This window comes from Polypterus senegalus, chromosome 8 (genome assembly GCF_016835505.1).
Source record: "Polypterus senegalus isolate Bchr_013 chromosome 8, ASM1683550v1, whole genome shotgun sequence".
NCBI classification, from domain to species: Eukaryota; Metazoa; Chordata; class Cladistia; order Polypteriformes; family Polypteridae; genus Polypterus; species Polypterus senegalus.
This window is the reverse complement of record NC_053161.1, coordinates 111,790,281-111,806,072: the sequence shown is the minus strand read 5'-3', so window position 1 is coordinate 111,806,072 and position 15,792 is coordinate 111,790,281. Positions and strand designations below refer to the sequence as shown.

General features: G+C 36.7%; 1 protein-coding gene across 1 annotated transcript in view; it reads left to right on the top strand.

Annotated features, from left to right (window-relative positions):
- Window positions 1–15,792, top strand: part of btbd11b (BTB (POZ) domain containing 11b) — a 513,987-nt gene that overhangs the window by 325,045 nt on the left and 173,150 nt on the right. The window lies entirely within an intron of this gene.

Sequence of the window (15,792 nt, the reverse complement as noted above, 5' to 3'; positions counted from 1 at the left end):
CAAACTGTAGCATGGACTCTTCCAATGAGGTGTGTTTGTGTGCCCAGTGGGCTGAATGTTGTATGATTGTGGTGAGAAGTCAAGCAAAATAAAACATTTTATTGGCTAACTAAAAAGATTACACTTTTGAAGGGGCCTGATTTGCCTCAAAAGCTTGCATATTGTAATCATTTTAGTTAGCCAATAAATATCATTTTGTCATTTTCCTTGAATTCCATCCATAACGGCTAACACAGAACATCATCCTAGTACTGTTGTATCATTGGGAAGATTGATAAGACTGGCTCTATTTGCTGGCCAGTGTAAAAGACTGCATTAAATCTGTTTAAAAAAATTGATAGATCAAAAAAAAAAAATACATTCTGAAATTTCAAACGGCCATGCATTGGAAAATAAATGAATATTTGAAAATATTATTTTCTTTTTATTTATTTTATTTAACAGTATAAAAGTACACACACACACGCACACATAAACACAAATACTGTGCCTGGAGTCAGCTTAATTGGGCAGGAAGGTAAGAAAAGGCAGATGTTTAGCGTGGAGATCTGATCTCAGAGGACTATATCCACTTGCAGGTTTTCAAGTTTGTTTTCTGTAGTTCTGTATGATGGACTGGAGCCTATCTAGGTTTGTATTCTTTATTGTTCCTGATGCTGCTCTACCCACGATCCCAAATTGCATTAGGTGTGTTGGGCAATGTTATGTTATTGTGTAAATAAAATTAAAATAAATTTGCCTCTATGTTAAATGGTTCACAATTTATTTAACTGACTGCAGCAGTTCGTCTACTGCACTTAATCCCATTATTATTGCTTCCGCCTTGCTCAGAATACAAGGTTCCTGTCCTCTTCTCCCATCCCCTACCAGTGATTGATTGGGTGATGCACTGGCTTTGCTCATGTGGCACAAAGTGGTAAATTATGGATAATGCTGCTTGGAAAAATTATACACTTTTAATGAAAATTGCAACATTAACTCTTTTAGGGCTGAATGTTTTGCCAAAAAAGTTTTCTGAAAAGCAATTGTTTCACACATAAATCAACATAAAATACTTACTTATGACAAATGTCACTCAGCTTTATGTTCCATTAGCCTGTTCAGTATGTAGATTCACAGACATACTACAGTACATACCTGTTTGTTTCAACACTCATAAGCTAAAAGGCACTTTCTAGGAAAAAAACAGCTTGAAGTAGTGGAGTGGCTGGTAATCCATGGGGTACATTGGTATGCCATATTCTTTGATGAAGTCCAGTTGCCAGTTTGCCTCCCACGGATCTATGTCTGTGTAGTCATCCCAGAGTGAACATTGCCATATGTGTGCCAGCTACATGAGTGTGTTCACCATTACAGTCAGCTGGAGACCAATGAGTTGAGGAAGGTACCTGTCTTTCATTTTCAGTTTCCAGATCTTTTGCATCAAAATCAGAGTTCGATAAATTTCTGTGTAGTCCTCCCAGGGAAACATTGCCGTATACATGTCAGCGGTACTATCACCTGCGGTTCGATCAGCTGATGCAGGTACCTGACTTTCGTTTCCAATCTCCAGATCACTTGCTTCAAAATTGGAGTTTGATAATATAAAGTCTGATTCAGCAATAAAAAAAAGCAGTGAGTATTTTGCTTTGTGCATTAGCTTCAATCTCTTTCCCAATGTCGATGCCTTTGTAGACCTTGTTTACTCGGTGCTACTTACTCACACGCAGGGATTCAATGTCAAGTCGAGTCTAATAGTCTTCCTAGCAAAGAGGGTCTACCTATAATGTAATAGTGAATTTTATCAACATTCACAGCTTTTTTTCACCCTTTGCCCCTGAGTGTCGACTTTAGTCGACATCTACCTTTACGGCTACGTGTTGACATCCACCCTAAAAGAGTTAATAAAGAAATGTTCTGTTCATTCAAGCTGAACAGAAGAGTGATGTATGTCTCTCTATATAAAAAAATCCTGGGACGAGACAAGACTTTTTCACAGAGATAATTTCAAGTCCCGCGAGATGAGACTTTGTGCCAGGAGATTTAACCATGCCCACGGTCCACTTACCTCTTATTCGTGTGAATGCTATTGTCAGACACAGTTCCTGTGCTCTCAGCTTTTATAAATTTTTATGTTTTCCTAATTTTAATACACGACATACAATCCATTTGTTTCCTTCGATGTAGTCCTTTTTTGGATAATAATTTCACACGTTCTAGATGAAACATCAACGACTAAGCGAAGAAAAAAGGACAAAGTGTCGAAAAGAGGCCAAAAAGTGTTGGAGAGAAAATAATTCAAAAAAGAACAATAATAATCTAACTGCAAATTCGGAAAATAAGGAAAGTTATAATCAGTCCGGACCAAGTGGAATTCAAAACCTAACAGGTCCAAGTGGGGGCGTAAATAAAAGGCAACGAGTAGAAAACAAAGTAGAATGTCGTAAAGAAGTCCAAAAAACATTGGCGCAATACACATGCAGAGCAGGATAGAGATTATGAAATTACTAAAATTCAAAAGTCTCAAAAAACTGATAGGAAAGATTGCATTAGCACTAACAGAAATTATTACTTGGTGAAATAGCGGAACAGCAAAAAGAGATTGAATATATGGACATAGGTGATATGACAGAAGTATGTAGATATTGTCTGGCTTTAAAGTTTAAGTTGGACACTTGTAGATCATTGAATTTGTGTTGCCATCAGGGAAAAGTAGTGTTTCTTCCCAATGGTAGACATATCTGCGAGAAATACAAGATTTGTTATTTGGTGAAAGTGAAATCCACAAACAGTACAGGCAAAATATCTGCATCTACAATAATCTGTTTGTGTTCGCATCATTCAGTGCTCAAAACATAGATTTACACGATTCTATACCGTACACTATGAGAATCTGTGGTCCTGCAACAATTAAAGCTACTACAAGTTTAATTTAGAAGAAACGACAATTCAGTCAAGTTTATATTATGATCATGGAATCGAAAGAGTTAAACGATTGGATGTATTAGAAATTCTACAGCCAATAATGGATACAAATCAATACGTCCAAAAGTGTCGCACTTTACACAAAATTTATCTGAAAACCACGGACAAAGAAGTTTTCTTGGATTTCTATATGAATCCGAAAGATCACGCTCCCATATATAATAAACCAAAATGTGACGAATTGTCAGCGATAATGGTTTTGAGTATGATTAGTTGCAAGTGGCAGATCCAGGAAATGACTAGCGTGTAGGGCCCGCATGGGGGTTGGCAAGCGAAACAAGCAGGAGGCAGAGCCCCCTAGTTTCTTTAAAAAACAATCCAGGTTAAGCTAATTTCTTAATATTTTGAGAAGCATTATACTGTACATACTATAGTCAGTCTTAGGGTTCCCACAGCGAACATGAAGTGACCCTGTCTACTAATATGTAGAAAATGGTCTGTTGTCCTTTCTTATTCAAGGAGTACATTTCAGCTGACATTCAGTGTGTCTGTGTGTTCTTGAACCACATTTAGTTTACTTCCGCAACACTTCCCCTCCCTGCCAAAGACTATATTAGTGTTGTTCTCTCTTAACACTTTGAGCCAAATGCACAAATGATAACATTCACACAGGCAGTGCTCTGTTCATCCATCTTGATAAACCACTTGTATTTTGTCTTATCTGGCTGGGGTGCTTGCAGTAAATAGAACTCAATGCTTATCTCAGCCAAAGACTGCCTCAATTCTATCCATACCTATAGTATGTGCAAGGTCAAATGTGCTGTATTGTAAATTCTACATTATAATTAAACAGGTTCAGTTCTTGGCCATATCATTGTCTTTATTCTGTCCATGTCTCTCCCATATACTGTGATGTACTGTTCTGTAGATACAACGCTGTTTCTGAATGAACCTAAGTAAATATTTTTTTATTTTTCCTGTTTTTCCTCTATTTATTACATATTACAGTTGATAATTAAGCATAATGTTTCAAATAGATTAAGACATGAGAAAAATAATCAGTGAAGATTGCTGTGCAAATTAGTTAAACACACACCAACATGGAAATTGAAAGGCAAGCAAAATAATTGAATTACTGGCTCCCATCTTCTGTTCAGTTGTGATTATTTTTAAAAACAGATTACATTTGGCATGTGGGTTTTTTATTGTGGTTTTAAAGAAAGTAGTGCTGCAAGAGGGGATATGGGTGGTAAAAAATGTGGGAAAAAGTATGCCCATCAATGGAAAAGAGACCCTCTTTCTACTTGACGTTGCTTGGATAGGCTTTTGCCTTTTGCAATCTTGTACAGGAGTGAGTCCAGAAAATGGATGGATTCATAAAAAATCATTTGTATGTTGTTGACATAAACAAGCTAAATGCGTTCATTACTTTATTTTTCACCAAATAAGTGGATTTTTCCTCCTTGATGCTGGAAGAGGATCTTTCTGATTTAAATGGAGGTAACTGTGACTCAGTTGAATAAGATGATTTGCATCACACAAATTAAGTAACTGAATATACTAAATGCTGCATTGTAATTATCTGTAAACATTTTGCCCTCTTTTTAGCAGATATTTTCAAATCAACTTCAGTTCTGTAAAATCAGCTTGAGTGTTTACCAGGAAAAGAATAAGTTAAACAATACATAGCAAAATAAAAAAAAAAAAAACGCAATAAGTGTAAGTTGTGGTTAGTTAAAAAAATGCAGCTGGTGGTAAGCAGGCATGCTGTGTGGACCATGGCTTGTTAACTGTGCCAACTGTGAGCTGCAATGGGAGCAAGCAGTCAAAGAATAACAGAATTAAACAAAATGGTATCATTTTTCTTCTTTATGACTGCAGCAAAATTATAATGGTGGCCTGAAAATTTTTATATAGGCCTCATAGTTTTAAACATTATGTATCAAGTCAACAGCCATGAAAGACAGAAATGAATTGTATGACACCATGTGTTGGATGAGAGATCTAAATAAACATTACTGACCTTGAAGAAGCTCTTTAAAGTGGGGATATTAAAGCTTTATAATAACAAAACAAAAATCTGAATTATGACAGTTATTTTCCACTTGCATTAATGAGAAAGTCAGTATGAAAGAGTCAACAGGATCAAATGTAGAACAATACTTCTAGGGTACAGGAGAAGTGTTCACAAAATATACTTAGAATACACTTTCAGATGAAAAGCAGAGCAGTAGATGTACATTTTACTAATGAGGATAACAAGATAACTATTCAAAATTATGAAAAGGCTGATCATAGTAGTAATGTGGAAAAACAGATCTTCAAAATATTTACAGCTGGCATAACACAATGCCAAAATTATTCTTTTACAATTAAATGTTAGCGAAAAGGGTTGCTGAAGCTGCTTCTGTGCATTACACTAGAGCAGAACAGATTTAGCTTACACATACTCTTATAGAAAAAGCTATCTAGCATTAAAATCATTAGCAAAACGAACGTGGCATTGTGTATTTACTGTGATACAGCCCATTCCTTTTGGATTATTTAATAATAAGCATATGCCTGCATGGTTTATTTTAATTGGTTTCTAAATAGATTTTTTTGATCTTTTGATTGTTGGGTTGAACCATTGTGTAAACCGGTTCTTCTGCATCTCATGTGGAGAATGGACTAATATTACTGACCTATCTTTCAGAGAAACTGGGTGACCAACTATCACTCTCTCTTCTCTCGCTTTAACCTTTTCTTTTTTTTTTTTTGAAACCTGAAATTTGGCTTTGACATTTCAATTTAAGCAAAGTTAAAACGCATCTAACATTGGCTAGTAAGTGTTAGGCTGCCAGGTCCTGGAAATATTTCCAGCCCAGTGACAGCTGGAAACCCACTTAATGGCGCCATTGACCAGCTCAGTGATTGATGCTGTTAATGACAAGGTGGAGTTTGGGGGCTGCAGATATCCAGGTTGGATTCCCCTTGGAGTTTTGTTGCTGTTGACGTTCTTCCCCCTTGGGGTTTTGGCACTGGGGCAGCCATATGTAACTTTTTAATATAGCACAAAAACCTGCACACTGCCAAATCAAAATTTTTATCTGCACAGTGCTTTCAAAAGTAGACCAGTTTGGAGTGAAAACCACGCATCTGGCAATCCTGAGCACGTGTGCGAATTACTGCCCTATGATTCAAGTTTGTGAGGATCAGACTGAACCATTCTTGCTTAAAGGCTGGGTATAATGTAGAGACAGCCTTGATAGCTACTTTTGGTAAAAAAAAATGTATGTTTCTAAATTTTAATAATTTTTTAAATGTAATTTTAATATCTGCCAAATAAAAACTGATAAAATTATGTTCAATATTTTTGAGTGCCCCTGTCAGACAGAGGCCCATGGAATTTTCCTGACTTGGTTTATGGTTTTACCGTCTCATTCATGGTGACAACACTTCTTCTAGTTAATGACTTCTGTCCAGCTTGTCAGTTTTTTACAGAGGATTCACAGAGGATTATATATTAACAGTAACTCAGCACATTTTCTTTAACGCAGGCAGTGTATTGTAGTAGTTAAGACTCTGGACTTCAAACTCTGAGGTTGGGATTTCAGAACCCACTAATGACACTGTGTGACCATAAGCAAGTCTTTTTACCTGCCTGTACTCCAATTGGAAAAAGAAATGTAACCATTTGTATCTCAAATATTGTAAATCGCTTTGAATAAAGGCACCAGCCAAATAAGTAAATATAATGGACATGAATTTGTTGGTACAGTTCTAATGGTTTCTCTCATTCCCTTTGCCAGCAGGTACTTTAGGAAAGTTGGCTGGTAGTTGTACTCTGTCTAAGCTGTGGGCTGGGTGGTCCTCTTTTGATACTCGCAACTGGCATAACATGAGCTAGAAACAATATTATACAAAGATGACAAATAACTAGCTACTAGTTATAATATTAGTGCTGCCTACTCTTTATAATATTCATTATAACTCTCTATTAAAAAAAAAAAATCCTGGAAAGGAAAAGCAGGGCGACGAGATGAGATCTTCTCGGAAGATACTTAAAAGACCTACGAGATGCAAACAATATCAAATAAAACAGCACAGCCAGCAAACACTCAGTCGTGTAAAGGCACATAGCACTTACAGATCCTGTGCTCTCAGCACATATAAAGCTTATAAAGACAATACGTTCTAGATGATACATCAATGACTAAGCAAAGAAGATAGAGCAGCGCGAAGAAAAAAGACCCAAAAGCATTGAGGAGAAAAAAAGGCAGATAAGAGATTATGAAAGCAGTGGAATTCGAATGGCTCAAACAAACGATGGTGCAATACACATGCAGAGAAAGGTAAAGAATATGAAAGCAATAAAATTTGAAAGTATCGTAGTGTCCCAGCCAGGCTGAAGCCTTTTTTGTTTTAAGTGACTGCTAGGTCTAATTGAGGGAGGGCGGAGTACAGCATGGAAGACTGATAGCGGGGTATTGATTGATTTGGTAAGGGGGTTCGAGACCCGGGGGAGGTGGGGTTGGAGAGGGTGTTAGAAAGTTGTGTTTGGGGTTACGAAATCGTCGATTGTTCAAGTAAAACGTTTGTGACACTTTATTACATCATTCGCTACAGTATCAAAAATAAAGATAGTAAAGATCGTATTAGCGCAAACAAAAGGAAATTAATCATCAGGACCAGGTGTAATTGAAAAAATTGAAGGACAAAGTGAGGTCAGAAATTAAAAGGCAAAGAGCAGAAAACAAAGTCTTTTCGCCTTCGCATCATTCAATGCACAAAAAGTAGATTTACATAATAATGGATCATACACTATGAGAATATGTGGTCCCGCAACAGTTAAAGCAACAACAAGTTTAATTTCAGAGAAAACATAGTTCGGTCAGGTGTATATTTATGATCACGGAGATGCGGTCACAACGCAAGCAGCAGAAACACGAAGTGGCAAAAAGGACAGCGGCTGTACAGGCTTTAAAATGATCGAAGCTGCCCTCCTCTCTTCACAACGCGAGCAGCGTTGTACGTACTGCGAGAAAGACATTTAACCACGCCCGGGACCGGAAATAAAGGACAAGTATTGTTTTTACAACGTCACGCGAGACAAGGCAGTGAGCCATCATTTAAAACACGTTCACGGACATCTAACTTAGCAGTTGTTGGATTGCTTTTGGCAGACACGCATCATGTGATCCCAGCTCTTAAAACAACGACATGCGACAAGCAGAACAGGCAGCTCGCCAGCAGCAGAAAGACAGCAGATAATCCGACGGCATCTCCTTACGGTCCGTTCAGCCGCCCCCCTTCACAACGCGAGCAGCATTATATGTCCTGCGAGAAAGAGATGTAACCATGCCCGGGGCCAGAAATAAAGGACAAGTATTGTTTTTTACAAAAGGTTTTAGAGTAAAAGTGAAAATAATGCATATGTAACAATTCCCATGAAAATAACAATCTCTCTAAATTGTATATCCGTTAAACCAAACACGGGGTGGGTGAGCGAAGCAAGCAGGGTGCAGAGCCCCCTAGTTAGGCTAAAAAAGACTGAGGCAAACTCTCTGTTAGTCAAATGTAAAAGTGGGTAGTGCATTTGTTTCCATATTTCTATCAAAGAGGAAAAAGCAAGATAGGACCATTAAGTACCTGAGCGGTAGGGCCATGTCATTGCATTCTCATATCTCATATCTGGTTGAATAAATTGAATAACAATTGCAGTTGAGTTTTGTAGGAGGTCTACTATTAAATATGAATGCACCACATAGTGCCACTGGTTGAGCTTAGTAGTAATGGTTTTATTTTATCTTTTTCTAAACATGTTCATCATATATCATTAGCTGCCTACTGCACAATCCTTGCCACTATGCTGGTGTTTAACTTATTTGTTTGATGACTCAGCCATAAGTAATATAAAAAACAAGACCATGCAAGTAAGAGAGCATATTAAATTTAAACATTTAATTGTGTTATATATGATAGAATTGGAGTTGCTTTTTCACAATGACTACCCTGGAATCCTAGAATCCTAAACTTCACAGATTATGGATGATACAGTAGTTTTTGATTGATCTGAAAGAGACACTGAATGGAAATGCTGAACTAAAATACAATATGATTTTTTTCAGACTGATAAAAATAACCCCTAAGAACACGACTTTCCTCCATTATGTAAAATATATAGAATGGCACTAAGAGCCGGAGATGCTGCTTCATTTAGACATTTTTGTGTCCTAGGGAATAGTTTCTTTGCATCCCTGAGTTTACTTCACACCTCTCACTGAGGGCCTTAATGATTCAATAACAAGAATAGCTTGTCTTCTGTAATAACATGTCCATGTACACATTGCAGAGCTGCACCTTAAAGCTGCACTAGGGGATTCAGCTAAGAAATAAACGTGCCACACCTACGTCATCGCCATTACAGTATGGTGTGCTAAACAGGTCTTTTAATGGCAGCAAACTGGTAAAAAATAAAAATGAGTAAAACTCCAATGGTCAGTATGGGTTAGAACTACACGACACTATAATATTTAGCTGACTTGATTAATTTAAAATATTTAAATCAATGTATATTGCCCACAATTAACCCCAGACTTAGAGACAAAATTCAGATAGAGTAGTGCAGTGGTGTCAGGAAAACTTCTGTGTTAGGACTCTTTGTCATGGATTTTGTTTTATATTTTTTCAGCCTTTTCCTTGACATCTAAAAGTAATGGAGATATCATTCTGGAGGTTCTATAGGCCAAGGAATTAAACAGTCAAATCATTTTTTGATTTAAATGTTTTTGAGGGTGTCATTTTTGAAGCACGTCTTCCTGCTACTTCATCACATTTCTATTACAGGCACTGCCATTTTTTGCTGTTTGTGATGCTGGTTTGACAGAGCTGTTACTAAGCTCACGACCAGAAGTGTGTAAGGTGTGACATCATTACCGTGATGGTATAAAGATCATACACTTCCTAATTGTTCAAGTTTTGGGATAAGTCAGAAGGAAAAAAAACCCTTGCATTATTATTGTTAAAGATTTTGTATCTCTGGCTACAAACCTTTTACTGTTATTTGTCTATGATGTCTTGCATTTCAGATTAGGCTATGTGAAAGATTCTGGTTACTGCTGCTCTCCCTACGTTTCTTAATCTACAATTTTTTCTCATGTCTTGGCTTTTGTTTATGTAATTCCTGCCTTGGCTTGTTATTACAATTATGAACCATCTTCTTATTCCATTTTACTTTAAACTGCTGCCTCCCTGTGCAACCATTACACTCTTTTTCTCATCGATTTCACTGTGGAATTTGAAGATTAAGACATGAAAATTGATAATTGAATAAAGTAAACCATAGGCTGTAAAACTACTAGAGTTCAAATGAATTGGTCAATCACCTTGTGTCTGTATTTCCCCTAGAAATCCCCATAGGCTTCCTCCCTTTGTTTGTATTCCATTTGAACATTTGATTAACTCTTTATCTTTTTCTTTTGTGCTTGATATAGTCTGCTGTCATTCTAATCCTTTTAAATGTGCTATAGCTAAACCCATCCTTTCTCTTGCTTTGTCTCTTACTGCGTTACTCATCCAGTGATCAGCCCGTCCATCTGCTTGCATTGACATTCTTCACCTGCCTTACCAGCTCAAACCTAATAAAGTTTATGAGAAGAGATAAAGACAAAAGCTCATAAATATCAAGCGCTGACAAGCTGCATTCCATATTAATCAGGAAATTCTTAAGTCAAGTCCTTTTTTAAATGGGCAATCAATTTACTTTACTTGTGTCAGTGAATCTTATCAGCTTGTCTGCCTTCTTGCCTTAAAGTACATTTAAAAATCAGCCTAATATATTTGGAACAAATATTTCAAATTTCATATAGATTCCTCTACTATTTTACGTCAAACTTGTGATATGAATTAATAATAAACCTTACCAGTATCACATCAAAGACATGTTGTGCCACTGGACCTACCCTAACACTTGTCTACCAGAGGCTCACATGCCCATTGAAAGCACTCTCAGCTTAACTTATGGTGTATTATGATTTTGTGACATTGGAGGCATTTCTCACATTTAGGGGATCTTTTCTGGTCATATCTTACATTAATATACATTATTTCTGGCTAGTGTTATTCAGTATACTATATGTCACTCAAAATGTCAATTTTAAGCTTTGTACCTTAATGCAATATCATCAAAGACATCACATACACTATTAAAAATAAAGGTTTTTCAGAGCAATGCCATAGTGGAACCATTTTTGCCTCCCAAAAGACCCATCCACATGAAAGTTCAAGAAAGATCTTTTAATTATTTAGATAAGTAACAGGTTCCATACAGTAAATAACCATGCATAGATGGTGACAGATTTAAAAAAAAAATGATTTTAAAAGTACTCTTGCTTCATCCAGTACCACAGACTAAGTTCAGGTTTTCTTAATCTTGCTAGGTAGCCTACCAAACAGTCAAGATGTTTTTTTAACATAAGAGGAAGTTTTTCAAAGCACAGAGAACCAACTTCATATGCAAAGAACCCTTCCCAGAATGAAATGATCCACGATCAAGCAGTGCTTCTAGGAAGAACCACACAATCCAATTAAGAACTATAAAGTTCCATTAAAGAATCAGTATTTTTAAGAGTGTACTTTATATATTATACATAAGAAGGTTCAGGTTTGAAAAATTAATGAATAAAATGGCCTTAGCGCACACGTAACTGAATGGTAAAAGGTCCTGCATTCTGTAAGGAAAATTACTATCTTAAATAAAGTATAGTCAAGATCACAATTATAAATGTCTCCAAAGATGAACATCGTTTATTACAACAAGCTTGAGGGAACCTGTGCCATGTGAACAGCCAGTTCAGCAAGATAAGACTAGAGAATATACTGTAAGATAGCAACAATCTTGGGTAATTTATAAAGCATAGCATCTAAAATTATGACAGACTCTTGAAGCGTTGTTACCTACCCTGCTTTGCACCCTCTACTGCCAGGACAGACCCTGGCACCCTTTAACTCTACAGTTAAATTAACAAGGTCAGATAAATGTAGGGATCACCAAATTTCCTTTTATATATGAAGCTCTCTAATATTACAATTCAGCATAACTCATAAGAAACTTTGGGCAGAATGTACATGTTTTAAAACTACTGCAAAAAAGTCCAACAATAACAAAAGTTGAACATAAAATTGAAATTCAAATTTGCTTTTTCTGGTGTAGCATGCTGTTGCATCTGCTTTTTTGTTAATCATATCTCTAGATACTTCACATCTCAAAAGGTATGTACTGTATCTTAGGCTAATTAACAATAAACTGGCCTGTATTGAGCAAGTGTGCAGATGCATGTGATGAATATTCACTGAGGCTGACCGCACTCCCATCCAGTATTTGTTTCCATTTTAAACTGAATAAGTGTCTTGGTTTGGATGATAAAACAAATGAAACAAAAACATTATCTTCCAGATAATAGTGTCATAAAAGCAGACCACAGACATCAAAAAGGTTTGGGGCAGCCACCCCTATGTTGTACCTTGGCTACAAGTGGATTGTATTGGTTGTGATGTTCACAGGTTTGAGTCCAAAACAGAACTGATTGTACAATGAAAAGACGGCAGCGTTAAAGCCCGAGACAGGAAGTGGCGTCATAGGGACCGGAGCCGGAAGTGACATCTTCTGGACCAGAAGTGGCGTCATCACTGGCACCGGAGCCAGAATTGATGTCTTCGAGACCGGAAGTGACATCATCTATGGCACCAGTACTGGAAGTGACATCATCACTCGGGACCTACCGCGATTTCCCTGTGGATGGTCTGCAGAAGATTGAGAAAGAGAGTTAATGCAATTTGCCAACCCCTGGTCTGGCATGGTAGTACTATTCTTAAGGCCTTTCAGCTTTCTCCCTATCTCACGTGTGTGACAAGAGACACAAATAAAATGGCAGATTGAGCAAACAGTATTTTTCTTTCAGAACAAGTGTGACTTACTGGCTTTAGTATTAAAGACGAGTATAAAATAGATACATAATGAAAAAAAGTAACTTCACTACAACAGAACATGGCAGCCTTATTCATTAGCACAACCCTTATCAAAGTTCTTAGGTCAGGGCCCTATTTGCTTATTAGCATGCCTATCTACTTAAATCAAAAGAAAAAGAGAGGAGTGATGTTTGCCTTATATGTATTTTCCTGACAGCTTACTACTCGTACAAAGAATGAGTGGCATGTCTTTTCCCTTCAAGCTCCAGCTGACTTGAAGGATATTTGTAAAAGTGAATAGCTTTCAAGTCTTGTTGCAGAGACTGTTTGATTCCATACCTTAAAATATTAACTGTGGTATCCAGGATATCCAATGCAGAAACAAAATGCATGTGCCTTTGACAGCCTCATATGTTGTACATTATACTTCTGCATTGGGAATACAGTATTCTTGCTTTTATTCCAAGTGCATAGAACATTCTCCACAACATATGGGCACACAAACTAGAAATCGCACATTAGTTTCTGTAACATTAGTTTCATCTCAGTGCTTTTTAAATTGCTTCTCCATTTAGAGAAGCACATTCTAGCTAGCATGATTAATGGTATAACATTTTGCCATTTTAATATCGAATTATCAAATATCCTGTCCTAAGAGTTATATCTTGCCTGACTTGTTATGAGATGTGTTAAAATTTGCTTTGCTTTTGATTTTAGTCCTGAGTACTTATAAAGAAACATTCTAAATAAATCCACAAAACAAATATTTAATTGTTTATATACATTCAAGCACACATTTACATTGCACCTCATGCTTTCTGTAAATTCACAATATTGCCTTCTCTTCTGGACCTATACAACACTTACCCCCTCAGAATGCCAAACAGTAATAATAATAATAATAACAATAATAATAATAATAATTTGTTTTTTTTATATAGTGCCTTTCCCATGCTCAAGGTGCTTAAACCACAGCCATTCTGCACAGTTGCTTTTCTCACCGTTCCCTCCAGGTACAGGACAGCTTAGCGCCCACTCCAGTAGATTCAGAGACAGTCAGTGCAGTTAGGCACAAACATAATTAAGGCAGAAACCTGATTTCTTCATAATCTGCGTTAACTTGGGCAAGTAATCTTGTCAAAATGCTCCAACGTCATTAAACTGCACAAAGAAGTTCAACGTCATCATCAGCCAGCCTTGAATCAGAAAGTAATCACTATGCAAACACATGAGCTGGGTGACAGAGTGCAATGGGTATGCATAAACTACAAAATCCTTATCAATAACTCGGTTAAGGATTTACATGGCCACATAATCGGGTTTTTCGTACAGGGATCTAACAGGTTTCTCAGCAGTAAATAACCCAGTTTCTCTAAACAGAATTATGTTTATGTGACATATTTCTATACTTTCTACTCACAGAACACAAGCTGGCTGAACAGCCAATTATAGCAAATACTGCATGTATTCCAGCACACTGTGTCTTGTATCAACTTTAAAGGATAAGTGTCTGTGAGTTTGTCTGTGTGTCCATCCAGTTGCAATGAGTCTTTCATTTCAACAGATGGCGAATCCCCAACATTTTTAGTCGTAAAATGCATTGTATTTGTATTTCCAGGAGATGTCACATCACAAATATTAACACTGCTTTTACAAATCCTATAGCAAATGCCAAATAATAGAAACATGTGTATTGCATTGCATTTTAACCTGTCTAAGTATACAGTAGTTGTATTTATGCTGCATTCCACGTATCCTTTTGTGTTTGTATTTATATGTATGACAGTCACTATCTTGAGGAGAAATGCAAGTACAGATTTCATTGTACTATATACACATGACAATAAACTTGAACTGGAACTTAGCAGAGAGACAAATAATCAAACAGGACAGGATGCAGAACAGGGTATAAAGGATGTAAATTCCATAGAATAGGTAGTCCAACACTTAACAGCTCCTATTTTATTTTGCTGCAATTTTGTACTGTATTTGATTTTTTTTTTGGTTTTGCTTTTATTTGGCATGAAAAACTCTGTATTGATAAAATGAAAATCCTGAATATAAGAACATAAGAAATCAGACAAACAAGAGGAGACAATTTAGTCCTTCATGCTTTTTTTGTTAGCTAACAGCTAACCTGTCCCAATATCTCAGGCATCTTGGAGGTTGTCAAGGCTTCTGCATCAGCTACATGCCTCTATAGTTTGTTCCAGACTCCCAAAACACTTTGTGTAAAGAAGTACTTCCTGACTTCAGTCCTAAGTGCACTTCCCCTTAATTTTCACTGGTGTCCTCAAATACAGTATTCTCCCTTAAGCTGAAAGCATTGGATCTACTTTATCAATTTCATTTGAGGATTTTGAAGACTTGGATTACGTCCCCATGCAGCCTCCTCCATTCAAAACTAAACAGCCTTAATTCTCTGAGTCTGACAGACTGTGCAAGTCCTTAATATATGTCTTTTGATCCTGGCACATTCTCGACCACATCTTCAGCCTTTCGATTCATCTACTGGTTATTTACCTCACAATAATTTTGTGCACTTCCAACTGTGCTCACAACAGGGCCATGTAAGTTTTCTACTATTCTGCTCTCCTTAATCAACTGTGACTGTAATGTGCCAAATAAAATTTTAAGAGCCTAAATATAAAGTTTTACACATAGGAAAGGGGGAAATATGAGATTGAGGTGCAAGATGATAGGTTTAATAATACTTTATTATCTTAAAATAGTTATTAAATGACAACCAACGTGGGATCATAGGACTTTTTAAAAGTCTTTTTTTCAGTTTCATAACAAACATTGTCATTGGGATTAGTGGTAACGTGCAAAAACATGACAAAGAATATCGTGTGAAATAATCAGCCCTGACACACAAAAAAAGAGGTTTGGGGCAGCCACCTGTACCATTAAGCCTGGCTGTAAAAGAGCAAAATAAGA